At 42.8% G+C, this 25,625-nt stretch overlaps 1 pseudogene; it reads left to right on the top strand.

Moving 5' to 3' along the window:
* The first annotated feature begins 8,070 nt into the window (after positions 1–8,070).
* LOC132513503 (nuclear RNA export factor 3-like) lies at positions 8,071–24,485 on the top strand (annotated as a pseudogene).
* Positions 24,486–25,625: the final 1,140 nt, after the last annotated feature.

Raw genomic sequence — 25,625 nt, 5'->3', positions numbered from 1 at the left:
TTGTTTCTCATTGTTTGTGGGGGGTTGGTTCCAGGTCCAAAATCTGTAGGTGCTCAAGTCCCTTTTATAAAATGGTGTAGTATTTGCATATAAGCTATTTTAAATCATCTCTAGATTACTTATAATACCTAGTACCATGTAAATATTATGAAAATAGATGCTGGCACACAGCAAATTCAAGTTTTAGTTTTGGAACTTTCTGAAATTAAAAAATATATATTTGAATCTACAGATGCAGAACCTGTGGATATGGAGGACAGACTGTATATATATATATATATATATATATATATATACACACACACACACACACATATATATATACATATGTATGTCATATATATATATTTCTGGATGTGGGCTTTCTGAGTCAGAGAGAGGGGCATATATAATTTTGCTATGTTTTATCAAATTACTCTCCATAGTGGTCGTATTAATTTCCTTTGGCTACTGTAACAACTTGCCACAAATGTGGTATCTTATAAGACATTTGTGATTGCATTTAGGACCCACCTGGATAATCCAGGATAACCTCCCCATTTCAAGATCCTTAATTTAATTACATTTACAAAGACCATATATAGTAATATTCAGAGGTTCCAGGGATTGGGGCCTGATATCTTTGGAAGCCAATGTTAAGCCTACTACAGTGATCATACCATTTTGCATCCCTGTGAGCAGTGTGGGAAAGGACATCGTTTTCACATCCTCGCCAACTGAGTGTGTTGACAGACCTTTGGATCTGCCAATCTAACAACTTAGAAATGGTATCCTAGTGTGGTTGTATTTGCATCTCTCTTACTCAAATGAAGTTTGAGATTATTTTCATGTGTTTAAGGACACCGTGCATACTTTTTATAAATTGTTTGTATTTGTTACACATCTTTGATAAGGTCACTGTGTTTGATGCCTCTTTTTATTTTTACCTAGTCAAGTCTATCAATCTGTTTTTCCTTGATATGCTTGGATTTTGAGTCATAGTTAGGAAAGTTACCTCCACTTCCGGATTATAGAGGGGTTCACCCATAGTTTCTTCTAATACTTGTATGGATTCTTTTTTTCTTTTACATTTAAATCTCAACCCCTTGTCATTTCTCCTGATGTAAAATAGATCTCTGTTTACCTTTTAAAACATGTGGTTATCAAAATACTAGTTCTTAAATCACCCATCATATCTCTACTCTTTTAAAATGCTGCCTTAATCATATTTAAAATCTCTGAATATAACTGGACCTGTATCAATATTTTCTATTGTGTTTCATTAGTCTTTCTGTTGATTCATGGGACAATATCACACTCTTTTATCCTACATTCTTTATTATATGTTTTAGTATCTGTTGGGACTAGCTGACACCCACTCTCATCATGCTTCTTTTTCAGGTTTTTTAGACTATTCTTGCTGTTTTTTTCTGTCAAGTAAATTTGATAATCAACTAATTATCAAATAAATTTTATAATCAATTATATTATATGGTCTAATATAATTGTCTAAATTCATACAAAAATGCTAATTATATGTAATTAGATGGACATTAAATTAATAATTAACTTGGGAAAATTGGCATCTTTATGCTATTGACTCCCCTTACCTGAATATCATATCTTTTTCTATGTGTTCAAATCTAGTTTTGTGTTCTATGCAGGTTTTGAACATTGCTTCCTAAGTTTAATGTCCAGACATTTTCTTTTCTTTCATCATATTGTCTAATTTTTAAAGCAGTTGTATATGAGAACATATTGATTTTGGATATTAATAGTATAACCTACCACGTTTCTAAATTCTCTTTTAGTTTGTGGTAACTTTTCCATTTTTTCTTTGAGTTTTCTAATATATAATCACATCAGCAGCAAAACTAGATATTACCATCTCCTTTTGCTTTTAATTTCTTGCTTTGTTCACTTGCATTGTAAAATAACTCCTGCAAAATGGCAAACATTAGAGGAGATGTGTTGGCATCTTGTACATGTCTTTAGCAGGAGCTGAAGGGTCCTCACTTTCTCCACTCATAGATATTGCCAAATGTCTCTGCAAAGAGATTGTACCAATTAGTCCTCCTCCAGCTGTGTATGAAGAACTCATGTCCCCCCCCATAACAGTTTTTATATAAAAAGGATGTAGCATAAACAGAAACACACTAAATAGATTTTGTTTCAAACTCTAGAATGATTCCAGGGCATATTCTGAGGCATAAAATGGAACAATTAGCAAGCATTTAGAAATGCACATATGAAATATGTCATTTTTCGGGAAATACAATATGGAAAAATGAAAAGTGCCCTAATAATCTAACAACAGGACATCACTTTACCAGATATTAAAAGTGTTGTGAAACCATTATTTCACAGACATAGGAAAACAGATGCTCTCATCTTATAGTTGTTTGGGCATACATTAATCATGAAATTTTAAAGTTCACCTAGATGGTATGTATTAAAAATGTTAAATGCTCATGCCCTTTGACAAAGCGGTCCCACTTGTGGGCAATAGCCTCCTGATGCAGCAGGGGAGGCTCTACCCCCATCATCACTCAACTGTTCACACTGCTTAGGGCTGAGCTGACAATTGCCCTGGTGACAGTGTCTTTAAGCCCCCTGACCCTGTGCCTTCTATCCCTCAATCCAAAGTGGAAAATTGTCTTACAACTGGATGCTCAGACTTAATTGACCATCCATGGAGTCACCCTAAGCATTGATATGGAGCACTGCCCAGGTCCCTACTCCCAGAAGGACCTATGGACCTCCTACCTCACCCCTATTTGGGAGAAATCTCCCTTCATTTCTGCATTCTGTTCCTCAGAGGCCCTCCTTACCCTACCAGGTACAAGCAGCCCCAGCCTTTCCATAAGTTTAAGCTTTCACAAAGGACAGAAAAAACACTGGCTTCAGACAACTTCTGCTTCCAGCCCCATCGTAAACCTCCCATGCAGCAGGGGGAAGGAGCACCAGGCCTGGATTCCTGCTGCAGGGAGGGTAAACACAGGGAGAACAGAGATTAACCACTTCAAGTAGTACATGTCCTGATACCTTTTCTAAAGTTCTTCCACCAGCAACTAAAGGCACCCAGGCTGCCAGGTACCACCCCCGGCTCTGGCATTTGCCATCCATCTCTGTGCGCCAGAGCATGTGCTTTGGCATCACATAATCCACCTCTAGGCTTGCATGTTCATGTAGAAATACCCTTCAACACGTTAATCTGAGAACACCTACAGAAGTAGACTGCTTGCATTTCATGTGGTAAAATTTACTGGGCATTTCCTAAGCAATAATAGAAATAAAAGGAAATCTAGTATGTCACTCTAAGAAGAGGCCAAATTCACACAATCGATTCCAGAGATATGAAAATGACGTAAGATAAAATCCAACTCCCATTCCAAGTTTACAAAACAGAAAACATAGCTTAATAACTTCCATCTTTAATATGACTGTAGGAATATTCGTATTGTTTGGTAAGTGTCTCTTAAAGAAAGAAGCACACACTGGTACAATGAGGACCTTGACCATCCACTCTGGCTGAGTGAGATGCTGGCCTGAGGACTCTCAAGCACTTTTACATGTTTCGTTAACTTGAACTAGAATGCAGGTCTGCTAAATCCCAGCTCTGTGCTCTCCTCATGAGTTACTGCAAAACTGACTTTCCTCTCAAAAAAAAAAAAAAAGGGAGAGTGACACCACTCCCTTACTGGATGGTCCTGAAGATATAACACCATCTTGTGTGTGTGAAAAACAAGCCCCATGCAAATGTAACCTTTTCCAGTTAATGAGACACTGGAGTGATTGGGAATAGAGGGATCGGCCAATGGTGCAGTTTGCCCAGAGAACAGAGGGCTTGGCACACAGGGCTAGACATACAGACTGGGTCCATAGGATGAGGGGCCTTGGCAGGAAGAGGAGGTGGGCTGCCTTTGAGGGTGATTTGGAGGTATGATTGTCTTTATCCACTTTCCTAGTAGCTCTGGCATTACCTGGGACTGCTGTTCCTTCCAGGGACTGTATTTGGCTCTGAGTCTCTGCTGCTTTGGAACAGTCTGCCTCTGAGATTTGGCAGCACTCAGGGAAAATGCTGTGGGCGATCGGCGGTCGTGTCTATAGTGTCCTGGAGAGGGGATGACAGACAGGGAGCATGAGAAGGTCTTTACAGAGGTGGGGCCCTGGGGTCTAGAACAGCTTGCTCTCTCGGAGGTGCCTCTCTGCAGTGTGGACATGTCAATGGATACTGCTGAAGGAACACAGTGAGTAAAAGACATGGATCAATGAGCAATGGACAGATATGGGGTCAACACCAAAAGAAGCATATGTTTAGTCTTTTAATATACATAGTGCTTTTCCAAACAGAATTGGCAACACACTCTCCATACTGTTTCATGACTTATTCCAAAGAATAACATCTGTTTTCTTATTTCAAATATTGGGGGTGTAATATTAAAGAAAAGAAAACAAAAGCAAAATGGAGATACATGCCCCTTTGCTGATGACATCCAGAATTGCAGCTCTAAAAATCTCCGAAGGGGATTCAGCCAGAGGGGTGGGAGGGAGGAAGGGACCTGGGCTTGATGGGACCAGACAGAGCCCTGTGGAAGTTTCCACCCACTGGCAGAAGTCCCCTGTATACATCACTTTTTGGAATCTGTAAGCCCCAAGAGAGGAAGCCCAGCCGCTGTCTGAGATAGAGAGAAAGCTTCATATATGAGTGTTTGTGTTTGGGAGAGGAAGTGATAGAGTTTCAGAAATAAAAACACTAACACACACACATGTAAACACAAGTACACACATGTCTACTATGTCAAGGCAATTATTTTAACTTGCTTTTTCCACCAGGAGCACTATATTTTGTACATATTTCAAAAGTAAAGTATATGTGTATGTCTTTGTCAATCTGTTTATAAACATCTTCTCTCAAAATTATTTCGTTAATGTTTTTCCTAATAAAACATTTCAAACAATAAGAGAATATGTATTTATAAAATAAAGTTTTCTGGTATCTTTCCCCTTCCAAACCTCATCAAAATGTACAAAAGAGTGCCTGTCAATAGATTGGTAGATATTCTACAGATGTATTTATCCATAGGTGGAGTATTGTACTTGCAGATAAACAAATACGTGTTCACACTCACACATTCCTCAAAATTATAATCACATTATACATACTCGCCTTTAGCCTGCTTTCCCATTTCATGTTATTCATCTTATTACATGCCTTTCATTTGTTACTCTGGTTTTGGCATTTAAAAGTATTTTTGTGCGTGTACATTTTTTTAAACATCTTTATTGGAGTATAATTGCTTTACAATGGTGTGTTAATTTCTGCTTTATAACAGAGTGCATCAGTTATACATATACACATGTTCCCACATCTCTTCCCTCTTGCGTCTCCCTCCCTCCCACCCTCCCTATCCCACCCCTCTAGTTGGTCACAAAGCACCGAGCTGATCTCCCTGTGGTATGTGGCTGCCTCCCACTAGCTATCTATTCTACGTTTGGTAGTGTATATATGTCCATGCCACTCTCTCACTTTGTCACAGCATACCCTTCCCCCTCCCCACATCCTCAAGTCCATTCTCTAGTAGGTCTGCATCTCCATTCCCGACTTACCCCTATGTTCTTCATGACATTTTTTTTTTCTTAGATTCCATATATATGTCTTAGCATATGGTATTTGTTTTTCTCTTTCCAACTTACTTCACTCTGTATGACAGATTCCAAGTCCATCCACCTCACTACAAATAACTCAATTTCCTTACTTTTTAAGGATGAGTAATATTCCATTGTATATATGTGCCACATCTTCTTTATCCATTCATCTGATGATGGACACTTAGATTGTTTCCATCTCCAGGCTATTGTAAATAGAGTTGCAATGAACATTTTGGTACATGACTCTTTTTGAATTATGGTTTTCTCAGGGTATATGCCCAGTAGTGGGATTGCTGGGTCATATGGTAGTTCTATTTGTAGTTTTTTTAAGGAACTTCCATACTGTTCTCCATAGTGGCTGTATCAATTTACATTCCCACCAACAGTGCAAGAGGGTTCCCTTTTCTCCACACCCTCTCCAGCATTTATTGTTTCTAGATTTTTTGATGATGGCCATTCTGAGCAGTGTGAGATGATATCTCATTGTAGTTTTGATTTGCATTTCTCTAATGATTAATGATGTTGAACATTCTTTCATATGTTTGTTGGCAATCTGTATATCTTCTTTGGAGAAATGTTTATTTAGGTCTTCTGCCCATTTTTGGATTGGGTTGTTTGTTTTTTTGTTATTGAGCTGCATGAGCTGCTTGTAAATTTTGGAGATTAATCGTTTGTCAGTTGCTTCATTTGCAACTATTTTCTCCCATTCTGAGGGTTGTCTTTTGGTCTTATTTATGGTTTCCTTTGCTGTGAAAAAGCTTTTATGTTTCATTAGGTCCCAATTGTTTATTTTTGTTTTTATTTCCATTTCTCTAGGAGGTGGGTCAAAAAGGATCTTGCTGTGATTTATGTAATAGAGTGTTCTGCCTGTTTTCCTCTAAGAGTTTGATAGTTTCTGGCCTTACATTTAGGTCTTTAATCCATTTTGAGCTTATTTTTGTGTATGGTGTTAGAGAGTGATCTAATCTCATACTTTTACATGTACCTGTCCAGTTTTCCCGGCACCACTTATTGAAGAGGCTGTCTTTTCTCCACTGTATATTCTTGCCTCCTTTATCAAAGATAAGGTGACCATATGTGAGTGGGTTTATCTCTGGGCTTTCTATCCTGTTCCATTGATCTATATTTCTGTTTTTGTGCCAGTACCATACTGTCTTGATTACTGTAGCTTTGTAGTATAGTCTGAAGTCAGGGAGCCTGATTCTTCCAGCTCCATTTTTCGTTCTCAAGATTGCTTTGGCTATTTGGGGTCTTTTGTGTTTCCATACAAATTGTGAAATTTTTGGTTCTAGTTTTGTGAAAAATGCCAGTGGTAGTTTCATAGGGATTGTAGAGAATCTGTAGATTGCTTTGGGTAGTAGAGTCATTTTCACAATGTTGATTCTTCCAATCCAAGAACATGGTATATCTCTCCATCTATTTGTATCATCTTTAATTTCTTTCTTCAGTGTCTTATAATTTTCTGCATACAGGTCTTTTGTCTCCTTAGGTAGGTTTATTCCTAGATATTTTATTCTTTTTGTTGCAATGGTAAATGGGAGTGTTTTCTTGATTTCACTTTCAGATTTTTCATCATTAGTGTATAGGAATGTCAGAGATTTCTGTGCATTAATTTTGTATCCTGCTACTTAACCAAATTCATTGATTAGCTCTAGTAGTTTTCTGGTAGCATCTTTAGGATTCTCTATGTATAGTATCATGTCATCTGCAAACAGTGACAGCTTTACTTCTTCTTTTCCAATTTGGATTCCTTTTATTTCTTTTTCTTCTCTGATTGCTGTGGCTAAAACTTCCAAAACTATGTTGAATAAGAGTGGTGAGAGTGGACAACCTTGTCTTGGTCCTGATCTTAGTGGAAATGGTTTCAGTTTTTCACCATTGAGGACGATGTTGGCTGTGGATTTGTCATATATGGCCTTTACTATGTTGAGGAAAGTTCCCTCTATGCCTACTTTCTGCAGGGTTTTTATCATAAATGGGTGCTGAATTTTGTCGAAATCTTTCTCTGTATCTATTGAGATGATCATATGTTTTTTTTTTCCTTCAGTTTGTTAATATGGTGTATCACGTTGATTGATTTGTGTATATTGAAGAATCCTTGCATTCCTGGGATAAACCCCACTTGATCATGGTGTATGATACTTTTAATGTGCTGTTGGATTCTGTTTGCTAGTATTTTGTTGAGGATTTTTGCATCTATGTTCATCAGTGATATTGGCCTGTAGTTTTCTTTCTTTGTGACATCTTTGTCTGGTTTTGGTATCAGGGTGATGGTGGCCTCGTAGAATGAATTTGGGAGTGTTCCTCCCTCTGCTATATTTTGGAAGAGTTTGAGAAGGATAGGTGTTAGCTCTTCCCTAAATGTTTCACAGAATTCGCCTGTGAAGCCATCTGGTCCTGGGCTATTTCTTTTTTTTTTTTTTTTTTTAATGATACGCGGGACTCTCACCGTTGTGGCCTCTCCCATTGCGGAGCACAGGCTCCGGACGCGCAGGCCCAGTGGGCATGGCTCACGGGCCCAACCACACCACGGCATGTGGGATCCTCCTGGACTGGGACACGTACCCATGTCCCCTGCATCGGCAGGTGGACTCTCAAGCACTGTGTCACCAGGGAAGCCCTGGTCCTGGGCTTATGTTTGTTGGAAGATTTTTAATCACAGTTTCAATTTCAGTGCTTGTGATTGGCCTGTTCATATTTTCTATTTCTTCCTGATTCAGTCTTGGCACGTTGTGCATTTCTAAGAATTTGTCCATTTCTTCCACGTTGTCCATTTTATTGGCATAGAGTTGCTTGTAGTAATCTCTCATGATCTTTTGTATTTCTGCAGTGTCAGTTGTTACTTCTTTTTCATTTCTGTTTCTATTGATTTGAGTCTTCTTCTCCGTTTCTTTCTTGATGAGTCTGGCTAATGGTTCATCAATTTTTTGTATCTTCTCAGATAATCAGCTTTTAGTTTTATTGATCTTTGCTATCGTTTCCTTCATTTCTTTTTCATTTATTTCTGATCTGATCTTTATGATTTCTTTCCTTCTGCTAACTTTGGGGTTTTTTTGTTCTTCTTTCTCTAATTGCTTTAGGTGCAAGGTTATGTTGTTTATTTGAGATGTTTCCTGTTTCTTAAGGTAGGCTTGTATTGCTATAAACTTCCTTCTTAGAACTGCTTTTGCTGCATCCCATAGGTTTTGTGTCGTTGAGTCTCCATTGTCATTTGTTTCTATGTATTTTTTAATTTCCTCTTTGATTTCCTCAGTGATCTCTTGGTTATTTAGTAATGTATTGTTTAGCCTCCATGTGTTTGTATTTTGTATATTTTACAGATCTTTTCCTGTAATTGATATCTAATGTCATAGCATTGTGTTCAGAAAAGATACTTGATACGATTTCAATTTTCTTAAATTTACCAAGGCTTGCTTTGTGACCCAAGATATGATCTATCCTGGAGAATGTTCCATGAGCAATTGAGAAGAAAGTGTATTCTGTTGTTTTTGGATGGAATGTCCTATAAATATCAATTAAATCTATCTTGTTTAATGTATCATTTAAAGCTTGTGTTTCCTTATTTATTTTTATTTTGGATGATCTGTCCATTGGTGAAAGTGGGGTGTTAAAGTCCCCTACAATGATTGGGTTACGGTCGATTTCCCCTTTTATGGCTGTTAGCATTTGCCTTATGTATTGAGGAGTTCCTATGTTGGGTGCATAAATATTTACAATTGTTATATCTTCTTCTTGGATTGATTCCTTGGTCATTATGTAGTGTCCTTCTTTGTCTCTTGTAATAGTTTTTATTTTAAAGACCATTTTGTCTGATATGAGTATTCCTCCTCCACCTTTCTTTTGATTTCCATTTGCATGGAATATTTCTTTCCATCCCCTCACTTTCAGTCTGTGTTTTCAGTGTCCCTAAGTCTGAAGTGGGTTTCTTGTACACAGCATGTATACGGGTCTTGTTTTTGTATCCATTCAGCCAGTCTTATGTCGTTTGCTTGGAGCATTTATTCCATTTACATTTAAGGTAATTATCGATATGTATGTTCCCATTACCATTATCTTAATTGTTTGGGGTTTGTTATTATGGGTCTTTTCCTTCTCTTGTGTTTCCTGCCTAGAGAAGTTCCTTTAGCATTCGTTGTAAAGCTGGTTTGGTGGTGCTGAATTCTCTTACTTTTTGCTTGTCTGTAAAGGTTTTAATTTCTCCGTCTAATCTGAATGAGATCCTTGTGGGGTAGATTAATCTTGGTTGTAGGTTTTGCCCTTTCATCACTTTAAATATGTCCTTCCACTCCTTTCAGAAACTCTGCAGAGTTTCTGCTGAATGATCAGCTGTTAACCTTAGGGGATTCCCTTGTATGTTATTTTTTGTTTTTCCCTTGCTGCTTTTAATATTTTTCTTTGTATTTAATGTTTGATAGTTTGATTAATATGTGTCTTGGCATATTTCTCTTTGGATTTATCCTGTATGGGACTCTTTGCACTTCCTGAATCTGATTGAATATTTCCTTTCCCATATTAGGGAAGTTTTTAACTATAATCTCTTCAAATATTTTCTCAGTCGCTTTCATCTTCTCTTCTTCTTCTGGGACCCAGAAGAAGTCCCATATTTGAATGTTGAATGTAATTTGAATGTTGGTGCATTTAATGTTGCCCCAGAGGTGTCTGAGACTGTCCTCAATTCTTTTTATTCTTTTTTCTTTATTCTGCTCTGCGGTAGTTATTTCCACTATTATATCTTCCAGGTCACTTATCCATTCTTCAGCTTCAGTTATTGTGCTATTGATTCCTTCTAGAAAATTTTTAATTTCATTTATTGTGTTGTTCATCATTGTTTGTTTGCTCTATAGTTCTTCTAGGTCCTTGTTAAACATTTCTTGTATTTTCTCCATTCTGTTTCCAAGATTTTGGATCATCCTTCCTATCATTACTCTGAATTCTTTTTCATGTAGACTGTCTATTTCCTCTTCAGTTGTTAGATCTGGTGGGTTTTTACCTTGCTCCTTCATCTGCTGTATGTTTCTGTGTCTTCTCATTTTGCTTAACTTACTGTACTTGGGGTCTCCTTTTTGCAGTCTGCATGTTCATAGTTCCCGTTGTGTTTGGTGTCTACCCCCAGTGGCTAAGGTTGGTTCAGTGGGTTGTGTAGGCTTCCTGGTGGAGGGGACTGGTATCTGTGCTCTGGTGGATGAGGCTGGATCTTGTCTTTCTGGTGGACAGGACCACGTCCAGTGGTATGTTTTGGGGTGTCTGTGACCTTATTATGATTTTAGGCAGCCTCTCTGCTAATGGGTGTGATTGTGTTCCTGTCCTGCTAGTTGTTTGGCATAGAGTGTCCAGCACTGTAGCTTTCTGGTCATTCAGTGGAGCTGGGTCTTAGCATTGAGGTCTCTGGGAGAGCTTTCACCATTTGATACAGCCGGGAGGTCTCTGGTGAACCAATGTCCTGAACTCAGCTCTCCTACCTCAGAAGCACAGGCCTGACACCTGGCTGGAGCACCAAGACCCTGTCAGCCACACAGCTCAGAAGAAAAGGGAGAGAAAAAGAAAGAAAGAAAAGTAAAATAAAATACAATTTATTAAAATAAAAATTATTAAAAATTTATAGGGTAATAAAAAAAGAAAGGAAAAATTAGGACCAACAGAACCCTGGGACAAATGGTAAAAGCAAAGCTATACAGACAAAAATCACACAAAGAAGCATACACATACACAGTCACAAAAAGAAAAAAAGGAAAAAATATATCTATATATAAATAAAGGAAGAGAGCAACAAAATCAATAAACAAATCTACCAATGATAATAAACTCTAAATACTAAGCTAAGAGAAACTTAAAAGTAGAAACAAATTAGATGCAGAAAGCAAACCCCAAGTCTACAGTTGCTCCCAATGTCTACCGCCTCAATTTTGGGATGATTTGGTATCTATTCAGATATTCCACAGATGCAGGGTACATCAAATTGATTGTGGAGATTTAATCTGCTGCTCCTGAGATTGCCTGGAGAAATTTCCCTTTCTCTTCTTTGTTCGCACAGCTCCTGGGGTTCACCTTTGGATTTGGCCCGCCTCTGCATGTAGGTCTCCTGAGGCCGTCTGTTCTTCCCTCAGACAGGATGGGGTTAAAGTAGCAGCTGATTAGGGGGCTCTGGCCCACTCAAGCAGGGGCACATGAAGGAGGGATTCAGAATGCAGGGTGAGTCTGTGGCAGCAGAGGCCAGCATGACATTGCAACAGCCTGAGGCACACCGTGTGTTCTCCTGGGGAAGTTTTCCCTGGATCAAGGGACCATGGCAGTGGCAGGCTGCACAGGTTCCCTGGAAGGGGGATGTGGATAGTGACCTGTGCTTGCAAACAGGCTTCTTGTTTGCTGCAGCAGCAGCCCTAGTGTCTCATGCCCATCTCTGGAGTCCACGCTGATGGCCACGGCTCGCACCCATCTCTGGAGCTCGTTTAGGTCGTGCTCTGAATCCCCTCTTGTGCACCCTGAAACAATGGTCTCTTGCCTCTCAGTCAGGTTCAGACATTTTCTCAGACTCCCTCCCAGATAGCTGTGGCACACTAGCCCCCTTCAGGCTGTGTTCATGCAGCCAACCCCAGTCCTTTCCCTGGGATCTGACCTCCGAAGCCCGAGCCTCAAATCCCAGCACCCACCCACCCTGGCAGGTGAGCAGACAAGCCTCTCGGGCTAGTGAGTGCAGGTCAGCACCAATCCTCTGTTCAGGAATCTCTCCGCTTTGCCCTCTGCACCCCTGTTGCTGTGCTCTCCTCCGTGGCTCCGAAGCTTCTCCCCCCACCCCCACCCCCGTCTCCACCAGTGAAGGGGCTTCCTAGTGTGTGGAAACTTTTCCTCCTTCACAGTTTCCTCCCAGAGGTGTAGGTCCTGTCCCTATTCTTTTGTCTCTGTTTTTTCTTTTTACTTTTGTCCTACCGAGGTACGTGGGGAGTTTCTTGCCTTTGGGGAAGTCTGAGGTCTTCTGCCAGTGTTCAGTAGGTGTTCTGTAGGAGTTGTTCCTCATGTAGATGTATTTCTGATGTATTTGTGGGGAGGAAGGTTATCTCTATGTCTTACTTCTCCGCCATCTTGAAGGTCTCCTCCACATAGGTAGTTTTGAATTCCCCTGGTGTCAAGGCCATGCTGATAGCGTACTCAAACAACCTTCTTCCCCATGTCTTGGTCTTGAAGATAATGGAGATGAAATCCACTCCCTTAAGCCTGGAGGCCTGGGTATAGGGCCACAGGGATTGAACTGTCCTGGGGGATTTGTGTGGGACTCAGGTAGAAGCAGCAAGAAATTAGCCTCCATGGAGGGAAGGAACTGATCATTTTTGGAATTATTTTAGGTCAGAGGCACTTTACATGGTATCTAGTATAAGCCAACACATATTCAATTATTTTCCCCATTATTCACAAATGTAGAATTTGGTCTAAAGCTTTTTTCCATTTTGTCCTGAAGCCCTCAAGGCTTTGAGTCTAGAATTCCCAGTGGGCCAGTATTTGATGCAATTTAATGTATTACTCATTTTTTTCTATCATAGGTGTATTATTTTTTAATTTAAAAATCCATAAAATCTAACACAATTTCTGTACTGTCAAAAGAAAAAAAAATAAAAGATTGAAAAGCTGGAAGTCAATATTTCAAACAGTATTACAAATTTTGTGCTCATGTGCAAGAACGGAAAAGACTTTTATTAAACAGTAGAGAAAAGGACAAAAGATGACCACAAACAATTCACCTAAAAAGCAAAATGTTTCTCCAAAAACATCTGGAAAGATGACCAAACACATTAACTGAGGAAATGAAAAACTGGAGCTGTTAGGCTAAGTGAAAAACTCAAATTACAGAAAACTGTATGTGATTACAAATTTTAGAAGTATGTATTGATAACGACATAACTACACAAATATTTTAAGTTAGGTATACACATTACCTAAAGAAAAGCACATCTGGAGAATATACACCAATCCTTTTACATTGGATATATTTGATATCTGTGAGTCATGGTGAGGGGATCATATATATATGGAAGGTACAGAATAATTTCATTTTTAAGTATAGATTTTTTAATGTTTAATATCTTGTGATTAGGAAAATTTGTTGAGAGAAACAACTGAAAATAACAACCAACTAAAAAAAAAAAAACCAACTGACAAAAATGTTCACGTTTGCCATGTTATCAAAATGTTCCCATGTTTTATAAAAAATAAAAAATTCCAGCTTTTGACTTGACAGTTTATCTGTGTGGAGTGTGATTTTCTGTCTCATGCTTCATTTACTCCAAATGTTCACACTCTCATGTGCAGAGTTTTCTTCATCTCTCTCAGTGGCTGGACTTCCTCCCTCAGGAAGGATAGTGATCCAAGAAGGGATTGTGGAAAAGGAGTGGAAAATTCCAGAAAGTACTGGAAAATTACAGAAGTTTTGGGCTGATTTACTGGAGCCCAGGCGCCTCCCTCCTTCACTCAAGGCCTCTGGTCTGGAACTTACAGAGCTACAATTCTGGCTTTGACCACTAGGGGCATGTATCTACATTGAGATATATATATATGTATATATATATATTTTTTTAAAGGAAAAGACATTTGTTTTCTTCTACTATCATTCAAGTGACCCATCAAACTCTGTTTACTATTTCCTTTATATGTTCTAGGTCTGTTTCTAGCTTTTTGGATTTGTTTTTTTCATTATCTCTCTAGGATGAACTGGTGTTAATTCCAGCCATTTGACAATTTTAAGAAAATTCTGTTACTTTGTACTAACTTAAGACAATCTCCCACATTACAGCAATAATTTAGTAGATCTATGCTTGGAGAAGTCATCTTCCATTCCGTGGAGCTCAATTTCAGTCTCTGTTTCCCCAGGTAGCATCTGAATGACCCTAGACAAGCTCCAGCACCTCAGTAAGCCTCAGCAACCTTGGAAAGTTGGTGATTCTGATATCAGAGTCCCCTTGTGAGGAATTCATGAAAGAACAGAGGCAATGTAGCAAGTACAGAGTCTGGCCTACAGCTGGCACACAGAGTTATCTGGGTTTGCAGAACGAAGGAACACAATGTAGTGTAGCTGATCCAGAGTCTGGCATACAGAGCTCCCTGTGTTTGTAACCAGAAGTATCAAGGTCCCCTAAGCCTCCTGATTCCAGATGGCCTCCTCTGCAAGGGTGGTACAGTTGGAGAGAGTGCCCTGGGTGTTAGGCTGGTAGCAAACTCAGGGGGCAGTAATTACAGGACGTTAAGTCTCCTCTGGCCCCCAGGGCTCTCCTCCTCTGTGCCCTTGGGGAAGGGACTTCCTGTTAGGACTCCATCTTGTTTGTGTGGCTCTGACAAAGTGGTTTGGGGCTTGCACTCTCCTTCTTCGGAAGCCCTTCCTGATATTCTCCAAACCTCCAGCTCCAGACCCACAGATTCTCTTCACGAGCAGCCTGTGAGGAGGGTGGTGACAGATCACTGTCTTCAGGCCACCCCATGGGTGAGTTGATCAGCATGAGACCTTGTCCTCAGATCCCCACAGGGCAGGAGGGGTTCTGGGTTCCCTCCCTAACCCCAACCCACAGGACCCTCAACAAGCTGACTCCCCCTTTAGAGAAGGCATGCAGAGGGCTCAGGCTCACTATTTCCCACTCTCTTGAGGAAATGGGCCAGGTGGGCTCTGACACACCCGTCCTGATTCCATGTGGAAAACCTCCCCTCTTATGGAAATGGCCATGGCTGAGGTGAATTATTTCCCCTGGCTGAGAAAAAGGCACAAGTCATGTGATCTTTTCAGGTCTAGGATTTGGAGAGTAGGGAGGGTCACCTAGGTGGGGCGTGGGATTGTGTAAACTAATATCCCTTGGATTTATATGAGGTGGGGGAGGGGCAGAAAACCCACCATTACCACTGACTATTACATTAACTAGTCAGGGTAAATTGTATTAGTCCATAGAAGCTTACTGAGGCTTGCTTTGTTGCCCAGCATATGATCTATTCTGGAATGTTCGATGAGTAGTTGTTATGTGCATTGTTCTATGTCAATTAAATACATTTGTTAACTTAAGTAACATTTTGAAACCTTCTCCCTCTAGCTGAGTTTTTGTCTGCCATTTTGTGCATCACTCAGTGAGCTGTGTTAAAATTTCCCACTGTGACTGTGAATTTGACCATGCTCTATTTCTGTTAGATTTTGCTTTGCATATTTTGGCTCTAGTTTAGGACATGCATACAAATTTAGAATTTTATGTTAATATCTCCTTATTGCATTGAACCTGTTATCACAAAGAAATCTCCTTCTTTCTCTAGTGATGCTTTTTTCTTTAAAGTGTACCTTTTCTTTTACTAATAGGGTTATACAAGCTTTCTGTAGGTTACTGTGGAAAAGGTATACATTTTGCCATTTTTTTTATTTTCAACTTTTCTAGATGATTAAAATTTGCATGTGTCTCTTTTCGGGAGCATTTGATGGAAGGTTTCTTGTCCAGTCTGATAATAGCTGTCTTTCTGTTTGGAATACTAATCTGAAATTTTTAATGTAAAAGTAGATGTAATTTGGTTTATATATACTATCTTACTGTATGTTTATTTTTGCCCCTTCTCAGTTCTTTTGCCTTTCCTCTCCTTTGAAATGATTAACATTTTATAACTATTAAATTGTTACCTCATGTGGCTAGGTAAACATTCTTTTGCCATTCTTGTAGTGTTTACCCTTCAGATTACAATGTACATTTTTGCCGTTTCAGTCTAATGTTAGTTAATTAGTTCTTTAAAACTCCTCAGACAATTAGGGGACCTTGAGACACTTTGATTCCATATACCCTCCAAATTTATTGTCATGCATTTTCCTTCTCTCTGTATTTAAATCCCCAGAAGAAATTACTATCATTGTGTTATATAGTCAACACTCATTTAAATTTGCCTACGTATTCACAAATGTCATTAGTCTTTCTTTCCTGTATCTATGTGCCTCCACCTGGGAGGATATTTCTTCTGCCCAAAGAAGAGCCTGTAACATTTCTTTGAGTTTGAGTCTTCTGGTCACATATTTTCCGAGTTTTTCTTACATGATGATGAAATGAATGCATATTTTAGGACTGTTTTTCCTTAAAGCATACTTTATCTCCTATTACAATAATACTGTTACACTGAGTTGATATCTTGTTACTTTTGGAAACTTCTCAACCAAGATCTCTTCAAATACCACTTCTCCACTCTTCCCTCCCGTTCTTTCCGGGACTCACATTAACCATGTGTTAGGTATGTTCACTGCATCTCCTTTAATTATCTCCCCCTCGCTTTTGGTATTCTCCATGTTATGTCTCTCCAGGCTCCATTCTGGATCTTTTCATCGGACCTATCCTTCATATGTCTAATTCTTCTGTCAGGCAGGGAGGTCACCTTTGACCCTTGAACCATCACACCAGGGTAGATTTCAGGGTAGGTTTTATTGTGTCCCAAGAGCCGGGCAGAGAAGAGAGACTTAGAGATGAAAAGCCACTTGTCCCAGGTCACATAACCGGATCCAAGCAGAGCAGGGACTAACATCACAGACTAAACCCTGGGTCCAGATCCTTTCCTCTGAGCTTGTTTTCTTCTTGGCTGTGAATGCTGCCCACCTCTCATTTCCTGAGAAGCAGAAACACAGTGAAGTTTCTAAGCCTTTTTTAGCACTGTGATACATTTCTCTTTAGATTATAAAGCCAGTGATATTTCTTCATTAGGCATGAGAACTTTCCCAGGAATTTTTCTGGTACTGGGCCCATTGATGTGTTGTTCCCAATTTCAGAGAACATTGATCAAGTGAACACTTTACAAAGAAAAGCAAGATGCCGGGGTATTTACCGAAGGAGACACAACTATTGGTCTCAACAGGCCACTTCCCAGCAGCAGCAATATAGAGAATCACTAAGAAGTGATGCTCACGTGGACATCCAAGCAAGATAGTAAGTGACGAGGCAGCATGGCTGACCAGTATCAACCAGTGAAAAACAAAACCTTGTAGTTAAATATGTCATTCTTCTCTCTAACCTGGAAGAGTGAGGAATGATGGGATCAGGTTAACGGTTGAACAGTCTTTATTGTAGCTCTGCTATCATTGGTGAAAATGTAGGGAAGACTTCCCAAGACTATACGGACCACATTCTTCTCTCCACTTCCCCACAGTGCTCCCTATGCCATTCCATCCTGTCATCGGAGAGGCAATTTTCAGGAACAAGACGAAACCCATGTTAGCAAGGAGACAGAGCAAAAGCCTCCAGAGAGAAGAATGGAGAGAAGCAGGCAGGATGAGACCTTGGGGAGCTGGTTCAAGATCAGAGTGAGTGTGCTGGCTAAATGGACCTAACATGTAGAAGAAGATGACAGAGAGAGTCATGTTGGGCACGTGTAGAGATGCTGGGAACTTTCCTCTCGTGGCAGTGGAGTTGGTAATCTGTCTTGTTATTCCTAGGAGTTAACTTCCTAGATCATGTGAGGGCAGGTTCAGAGAAGCAATATAAAGGGAGCAGACTGACTGCAGGGAGCATGGGAGAGGCTGTCTAAAAGCAAAGGAGGAAACTACTGCCAAGGAGATGGAGCAACTCCACACCAGAAGACACAGTTTGGCTCAAGCTGAGTGCGGGAGGAGGTTGAGTCTCTGGGGTCCTCGTCAGAGGGGCGGGCCAAGTCTGCCTTAGGTAGGATCTCTTAGAACTTTATAAAAGTAAGCACATGTGAAAGATATGAAGTCGATTATTTCAGGAAAAGTATTTAAATGGAAAGAAAGGGTATTTAGGAAGTCCATGTCTGGTGTAAAAGTTAGCGAGAACAGATATTGTCCTATCTTAAGAAATTACCTAAAGCCTGAAAAAGGTCCTAAAGCAAGACACAGCTGGGTCTTATCTTAACCTTGGATTCCATTGTATCACTTTTCTTTCCCCAATTATTTCTTTGGCTCCTAGATTCCCTTCGGTATTAAATATGATGAGAAGTGGCTGCTGAATTTGATTCAGAAGCAATGCAGTGTCCCCTTCACCCCAGTCGAAGTAAGAGAGGACATTGAGGCCGATGAGAGGAAACGGGGTAGATGGCAGGCCCAGATGAGAAATGGCTCTGGTCTCATACTGTGCTTCTCTTGTCACTCTCCCTACAGTTTCACTATGAGAAAATGCAGGCCCAGTTCTTCGTTGAGAATGCCAACATTGCCTTCGCACTGAAGAATGTCAACGGCAAGATTTACAATGAGGCTAATGAAAGGGTATGTATCAAGGGCATGAGCAGGGCTAGCTGGGGGCAAGAGGGCAGGACAGGGGCATGGTCTTGCTTGATCCCAGGGCTCAGATTTCCTGGAGCTTACCCAGCCCCTCTTGTGTTCTCAACAGATATCTATCTTTGTTGATCCCTGTGATGCACCCCACTCTGTGCTGAAGGAGCTGAGGTCAGAAAAGGTGGAGCAGATAAAGGTAATGCAGACTCAACACAACCTGTGCACTCACAGCCAGACCCACCTATTGCCCCCGATCACCACCTCAGACTCAGAGCCCCTGAACCCCATCCCTAACTCTGCAGCTGCCCGTGAAGGAACAATATGATGCCTCCCAGCAATCTCTTGACATCCAGAGAGTCCGCTCTGACCCTGGTATGGCTACAGCAGTAATTGTAGAGCAGGTGAGGGCAGAGGGGTCTAGCTGGAAAGGATACTCAGGAATGGTAACTCGGGGAGGGGTTGGTGCTGGAGCTGTACCAGCCAGGAGCCTCTCAGTCCCCGTTTCCCTCCTCCTGTCTTCCTGGAGACTTGATGACCCGTGATACTGGAATGGCACGAAACCCTAGAACTGGCGTGGCCGCCTCCCTGCAGATCCATCCAGGGAATATGCCCAAGGTGAGGACCTTAGACCCAATGTTGGGGCAGGTGGTGATGGTGGGAGAGATTAGGTAGAAGAGGCAGATTTGTCTCAGGTGTCCCCTGCTGGGGTCCTCACTCTAACTCTTTCCTCATCATAGCTTTTGGCCTTGGACCTGAGCAATAAGAAACCCTACCAGCTGCACAGCCTGTCCAACACTATGCCGAATGCTTCCAACACCAAGAACTTGAACCTCTCCAACACTGAGGTGAGGTGTGGTACCCAGATCCGTCTTTGAAGGGAAAGTGGGAAGGCGCATGTGGTGGTGACAGAGGAAGGGAAATGGATTTGTAGGAAAAGGAAGCGACTAGGGGTGCACGGCCATCCTGGCTCTGTTTCTCTGGCCCATGTGGTTCCTCCTCATAATCACAGGTGGAGTCTGCAGGGGAGATGGACAAGGGTGAGCGGCTGGAGCCAGAAGGGATGTGTGCAGACAGAAACCCCCTGTGCACCACCTTCCCTGATATGTCAACCAACATAAGGTCAGATGCATCCTCTGTTACCCGGTGGCAGCCTGAGCTACTCCCGAAAGTGCCCGTTTGCAAGGGGCAGCTGACGTGGACCTCAGGGAGGACTACAGGCCCTATGCTCTCCTCTCTGCATCACAAAGCTGCCAAAGTTTCAACCAGCACCCAGTGGGCCCCCAGCCCAACATGTGCATATTTTACATTCTTACGTGCTGTGTCTGAGCCATTCTGGGGCAGGTGAAGAGCTGCAAATGGGGCGCCATTTCCCCTTTCTCCTCTCTTCTTCCCTTACCCCCACCACGGGAAAGCTTCTTTCCCTTCCCTTTGTTTTCTCTCTCTCCCTTGTGTCTAGGCCCATATGTCTCTCTCATCTATCCCCTCGTACCTTCACTCCCTTTCTGTCTTCATCCCCCTCCATCTCCCTCCCTGAGCCCCACCTCACTCACCTCCCTGCCCCAGCACCCTGGGCCATCCAAGGGGGAAGTCCAGGTCTTGGTCCAGGTCTTGGCAGAGTGCTGGACCGCCAGTGAGGTAGCAGAGCCTTGGGCACACACCCCATTCCCTCTTCTCTCCACAGCCTTCAGTGGGGCCCTGGAGGAAGGAAGGGAGGGGAAGGAAGCCCTGCAGCATGGCTTTGAAATGCTGGTCCCTGTGGCACTGGAGAAGAGAGTCCAGGCAGTCTGCGGGGGAGCTACCCAGGGGAAGGAGAGGAAGGGAGGGAGGGAGGCGGGGAGGGAGGGAGGGCCTGCCCTCCCTCTGTGTCAGTCGATGGGGGACGTGTTCAGGGCCCTGGAAGCCTGGGACGCTGTGGTGTGGGTGTACTTGCTCCCATGAGGAAGAGGATCACCGCCACAGTTTCACTGACTTTTCTGTTTTGTCTTGATTTTGGCAGCTCCATCCTGGAATTGTTCCCCAAGTTACTAACCTTGGTAAGTGTATTCCTTGTTGACTGACTCCTCTAACTGGCACTGACAGCACCCACATACTACTCTGCACCCCATTAGGTCTTGCCCCAGTTACAGTTTTGAAACTGACCCTTCAAAGTCCTGGGCGGAGGGGGATGGTACAGTCCCTGTGGGAGCCTGACAAACGCTCTGGATCTTCTTCAAGCACATTCTTCATAGGCTTTGGGGAATCCACGGTGATGATCCAAACTGTAGTCCTGCCCATGGAATTTCCAGGGCCCTTTCACACCTGACCTCTGACCCTCACCCTCCTGGGCCCATCCTTTTCCCTGATCATCTAGCACCACCTCCTGGTCTGCACTGCTGACATTCTCTTCTCTTCCCCAGGATGACCAGGAGACATCCCCACTGGCTAAGTGTGGTTTTGAAGCCTGCAAGCGCTTACCAACCTGCAAGGTGAGGATGGAGGATCAAGCCGGGTTTTAGGTGGTGCCTGAGAAGGGGGTGTCAGCCATGGTCCTGAGGACTGTTTTGATTCCAGGGAAGCTACTTTGGATCTGATGAGCTGAAGAGCCTAGTCCTGCAATTCCTGAAGCAGTAAGTCTCTCGGGGAAGCTGAGCAAGGGGGGCAGGTCTAGGACAGGTGAGGCCACCTAAGCACAGGTCTGCTCACGGGAGTTTTCAAGTCTCATTTGAGGTCCAGACCACAGAGATAGACTGTCCTCATTGCTCCCCCTCAGGTACTACTTGATCTATGACTATGGAGACAGACAGGTTCTCGCGGGTGCTTATCACGAGGAGGCCTGCTTCTCCCTGACGATTCCCTTCCACCCCGAGGACCCAGCCCCGTGAGTATGACAGTACAGCCTCTGCTCCCGGGCCGTGTGGCCCCCCAGCAGACACAGGCCAGCTCCTGCAAACACCCACCACCCACTGTTGCTCTTTGTCTCCTAGAAGCAGCTTGTGCGAGTATTTCAAGGACAGCAGGAATATGAAGAAGCTCAAGGACCCCTGTGAGTGTGTGATGGGAAGACTGGGTGGGAAAGGGCGGTGAAGGGGTCAATCATAGGGCCCAGGGCGTGGCAGCCCCTGACCTTCGCTCGCTTCCCCTCCCCTCACAGACCTGCAGGTCCAGCTGCTGAAGCACACAAAACGTGTCATTGTGCACACCCTCTGTGTGTTGCCCAAGACTCAGCATGCCTTCAGCTCCTTCGTGGTGGACACGTGGTTCCAGACGGTGAGCGCCTGCTTCCCCCCTCGGGCGGGCCCAGGAAGCTGCAGGTGGGTGGGAGGTGGAGGTGGTGACTGGGCGCCTGGGCTCTTCCCTTTCAGGAAAGGATGCTCTGCTTCTCCATCAGCGGGGTGTTCAAGGAAGGTGAGTGTGTGTAGACCCCCAGCGCAGATGCCCCACTGCTGCCTCCCCCTGGCCAGGCTCACACCCAGAACCACCCAGCGTCCCTGACCCCTTCCCTTCCCTTCGCTTTCTTTCCCCTTCCCTTCCCTTCCCTCCCCTTGTATTCCCTTCTGTTCCCTCCCCTCCCCTCCCCTCCCCCCGCCTCCCCTTCCCCACTGTGTTCTCCTGCCCTCAGGCTTCCCACAGACAACCCAGGTCTGAGCTGTGTCCATGCCTGTCTGCCCTGCACACCCTGGGCGTTGGGGACACAGGCTGTGGATTTTGGTGGCTCTCATCCCAGATCCTTACTCTGAGAACTTGGGCCGTTACTGAAGCTCTCAGTTTCCTCATTTGCAAAATGGGGTAGTAGTATCCACCTCTTGGGCGGCTGTGAAAAATGCATCCCGTGAACTTGTGTAGTGGTCTTCAGGGGCCCTGTCACTGGGTGCAGACTGCTCCTATAGTTGCCCTCCCCATTCCCGACACCCTGGCCCCCGTGAACAACTGCCCTCTCAGCATGAGTGTCCAGTCACACCCTGACTGGGGACCGCCGTGTGAGCGTGTACAGCAAGTGCAGCTGTAAGAGGTACTGTTGTTTGTTTGCTGTTGAAGTGGAAGGAAGTTCTCAGGGCTGTGTGCGTGCCTTCACCCGGACCTTCATCGCTACCCCTGCTGGCTCCTGCAGGTGAGAGCCCTGTTGTGGGTGGGAATGCCCATCCCCACCTGGGCTCAGGGGCATGGGAATGTGGTGGCAAAGACCTTAGGTTTACTCAGTATTGTGGAAAGCCAGAAGGGGATCCCAGGAGCAGTGTAGCCTAGTGGTTAGGAAGAGCGTGGGCTCTGGAATCGGCCTATGGGTTCTCTCCTTGAAACAACACTCACTCGCTGTGTGACCTTGGTCAAGTCACATGACCTCTGTGTGACTCAGTGTCTTCTTCCGAGAATGGGCATCAGAGTATCCAGCCCTTGGGCTGTGGTAAAGGGTAAATGCGAAATTGCCCCTGGGTTGGGGATGAACCTATAAATCAAGTGAAGGTGGTAGACAGTCTCTCCAAAGGTGGGCTCTGTGGGGAGGGGCAGAGGTACCAGTCAAGGAACCTGGGAGACAGACACAGAGGAGGGACGTGGAAGGACTCTGGTTGCTGAGTGCCAGTGGGAGCAGAGTCAGTATTGGGGGTGTGGGTGTCCATCCACCAGTTGTCTGAGGGCCCATTTTTCCTTCAGTCTGTGCATCGTGAATGACGAGCTGTTTGTGAGGGATGCCGACCCCAGCGAGACCCAGAGTTTGTTCTCCATCCCACTGTCTACACCCACCTCCAGCTCCATGCACCCCTCTCCCAGCAGCAGCAGGACATCATGCAGGCATCCTCCACCCCATCTGAGGTGAACCTCTAGTGGTCTCAGAAGTGAGTGCCTGGGTTGCATGGGGATAGGAGGGAGCTGGGAGGAGTAGAGGAGTGATTAATGGGAATTTTCAGGTAATTATTTTAAATCTATTTTTTCTTACAAACGTTTACTTGTGAGAAATACCCTAATTTCATACTAATACATTTCCATGTATTATAAAATACAGGTATCCTATCTTATATACTGTTTTGAAACTTCTTTTATTATTAGTGCCAGCATAGTTTCTTCTCAGTATATGTGACGCTACATTACTCTTTCTAAGATCAATATATTAAACAATTGAATTCCAGGAAGCCATAAGCTATTATTGATAGGCATTTAGCTTTTCGCCTCTTTTTCAGCATTACATGCAGTGGCATCTGCTCATTCTGGTGCATACATGTTGGTAAACTTGAAGGCTTGCTCTTGTAGCATAGATGTAGCAGTGAAGTTGTGTGGTCAAGTGTCTCCAGTTTGGTCCTAAGGGAGGTCATCTATCCTGCCCCACTAGAGGTGCTCTCAGTACAATGACTAGACTATACCAGAACTAAAAATTTCTTTACTCATCAAAAAGTGAATTCTGAGAATTCAGAGATAAGAAGAAATAGACCTCTAGGCTTTCAGGAAGGTGAAGGTGGACAGAAGTCAGGTGCCCTGGGGTTGACACTCACGGCTGCTGGCTCTGCTGACATCCCAATTCTTTCTCTTTACTTTCTTCAGTCCACGGGCAAAATTCCACATGTGACCCTCATCCACTGACCTGGGATCTTGAGAACAAAACTCTGCAAATGAGCCTTTAGATGTCATTTTCATCCTCATCATATTTGTCACCTCTCTTCTCTTAACTGAAGCCATATCCATGACTAAGCTTGCAGTCCAGCTAATCAGGAAGCCAAAGTTTACCATGTAGGCCTGCCCGTTGTTTTATATTTTTCCAACGCATGATCCTTGTTTATCTTTATATTAAAGAGTAACATTGCACATTGCATGTTGTGTGTCTTGGATTGCTCTTCCCCTGACCCAACCATGAGTTAGTGGGGCCAGGACCAAAAGGTCCCATCTCCCACATCATCCCTGGCAGTCTCTAGCATTTATATCCGACCTACACAGTGCTTGAAAATTATAGAGTAAGGACTCCATTCCTGGACAACCCTAAAATCCAAGCTTTGCCTCCCGATAACCTTCTCCCCACCACTTCAGTACCACAAGTTGCGACCGTTCTGATGTTCACTTCTATAAACAAATATAACGTATTTAGCAAGTAAAGTACCATATTTACTCCATTAATTATGGATTTCTTAATTATTTAACAGGTCTAAAACTGTGTTAACATATTTATTAGGTTCTTAGGTTCTGTACCTAAGAGTATTTTCCCCACAACTCCAGTGTTTGTTTAACTATTTTATTTTGAAATAATTATTGATTTACCAAAAGTTGCAAAAAAATGTGTAGAGAGGTCATGTATACCCATCACTCACCTTCTCCTAGTGATAACACCTTGTATTACTTTAGTACAGCGTCGAAACTAAGAAATGGACATTGGTACAATCCACTGAGCTTACCACAGTTTCGTCATTTTACATGCACTCATTTGTGTGTTAGAACACTTGTGCATACTACTTATATATATAATTTCATGCACTTTTACCAGCAGTGTAGGTGTTCTAACTATCACCACAAACAAGATCAAAAACTGTTTCATCACCACACGTTTCCCTCATGTTAGCCCTTATAGCCACACCTACCTTCTTCCTGATCCCACATCCCTAAACTCTGTCAAACACTATTATAATTTCCTAAATGTCATAGAAATGGAATCATATAGTACACTACCTTTAGGAATGGATTTCTTTCACTCAGCATAATTCTCCTGAGATCCATCCAAGTTGTAAAGTGTGTCTATCGTCTGTTCCTTTTTATTGCTGAATAGGATTCCATGGCGTGAATGTACCAGTTTGTTTACCCATTCCCCCGTTGAAAGCCATCTGGGCTATTT

Source organism: Lagenorhynchus albirostris, chromosome X (assembly GCF_949774975.1).
Source record: "Lagenorhynchus albirostris chromosome X, mLagAlb1.1, whole genome shotgun sequence".
NCBI classification, from domain to species: Eukaryota; Metazoa; Chordata; class Mammalia; order Artiodactyla; family Delphinidae; genus Lagenorhynchus; species Lagenorhynchus albirostris.
The sequence above is the reverse complement of the archived record's forward strand: the minus strand, read 5'-3'. Positions and strand labels throughout refer to the sequence as shown.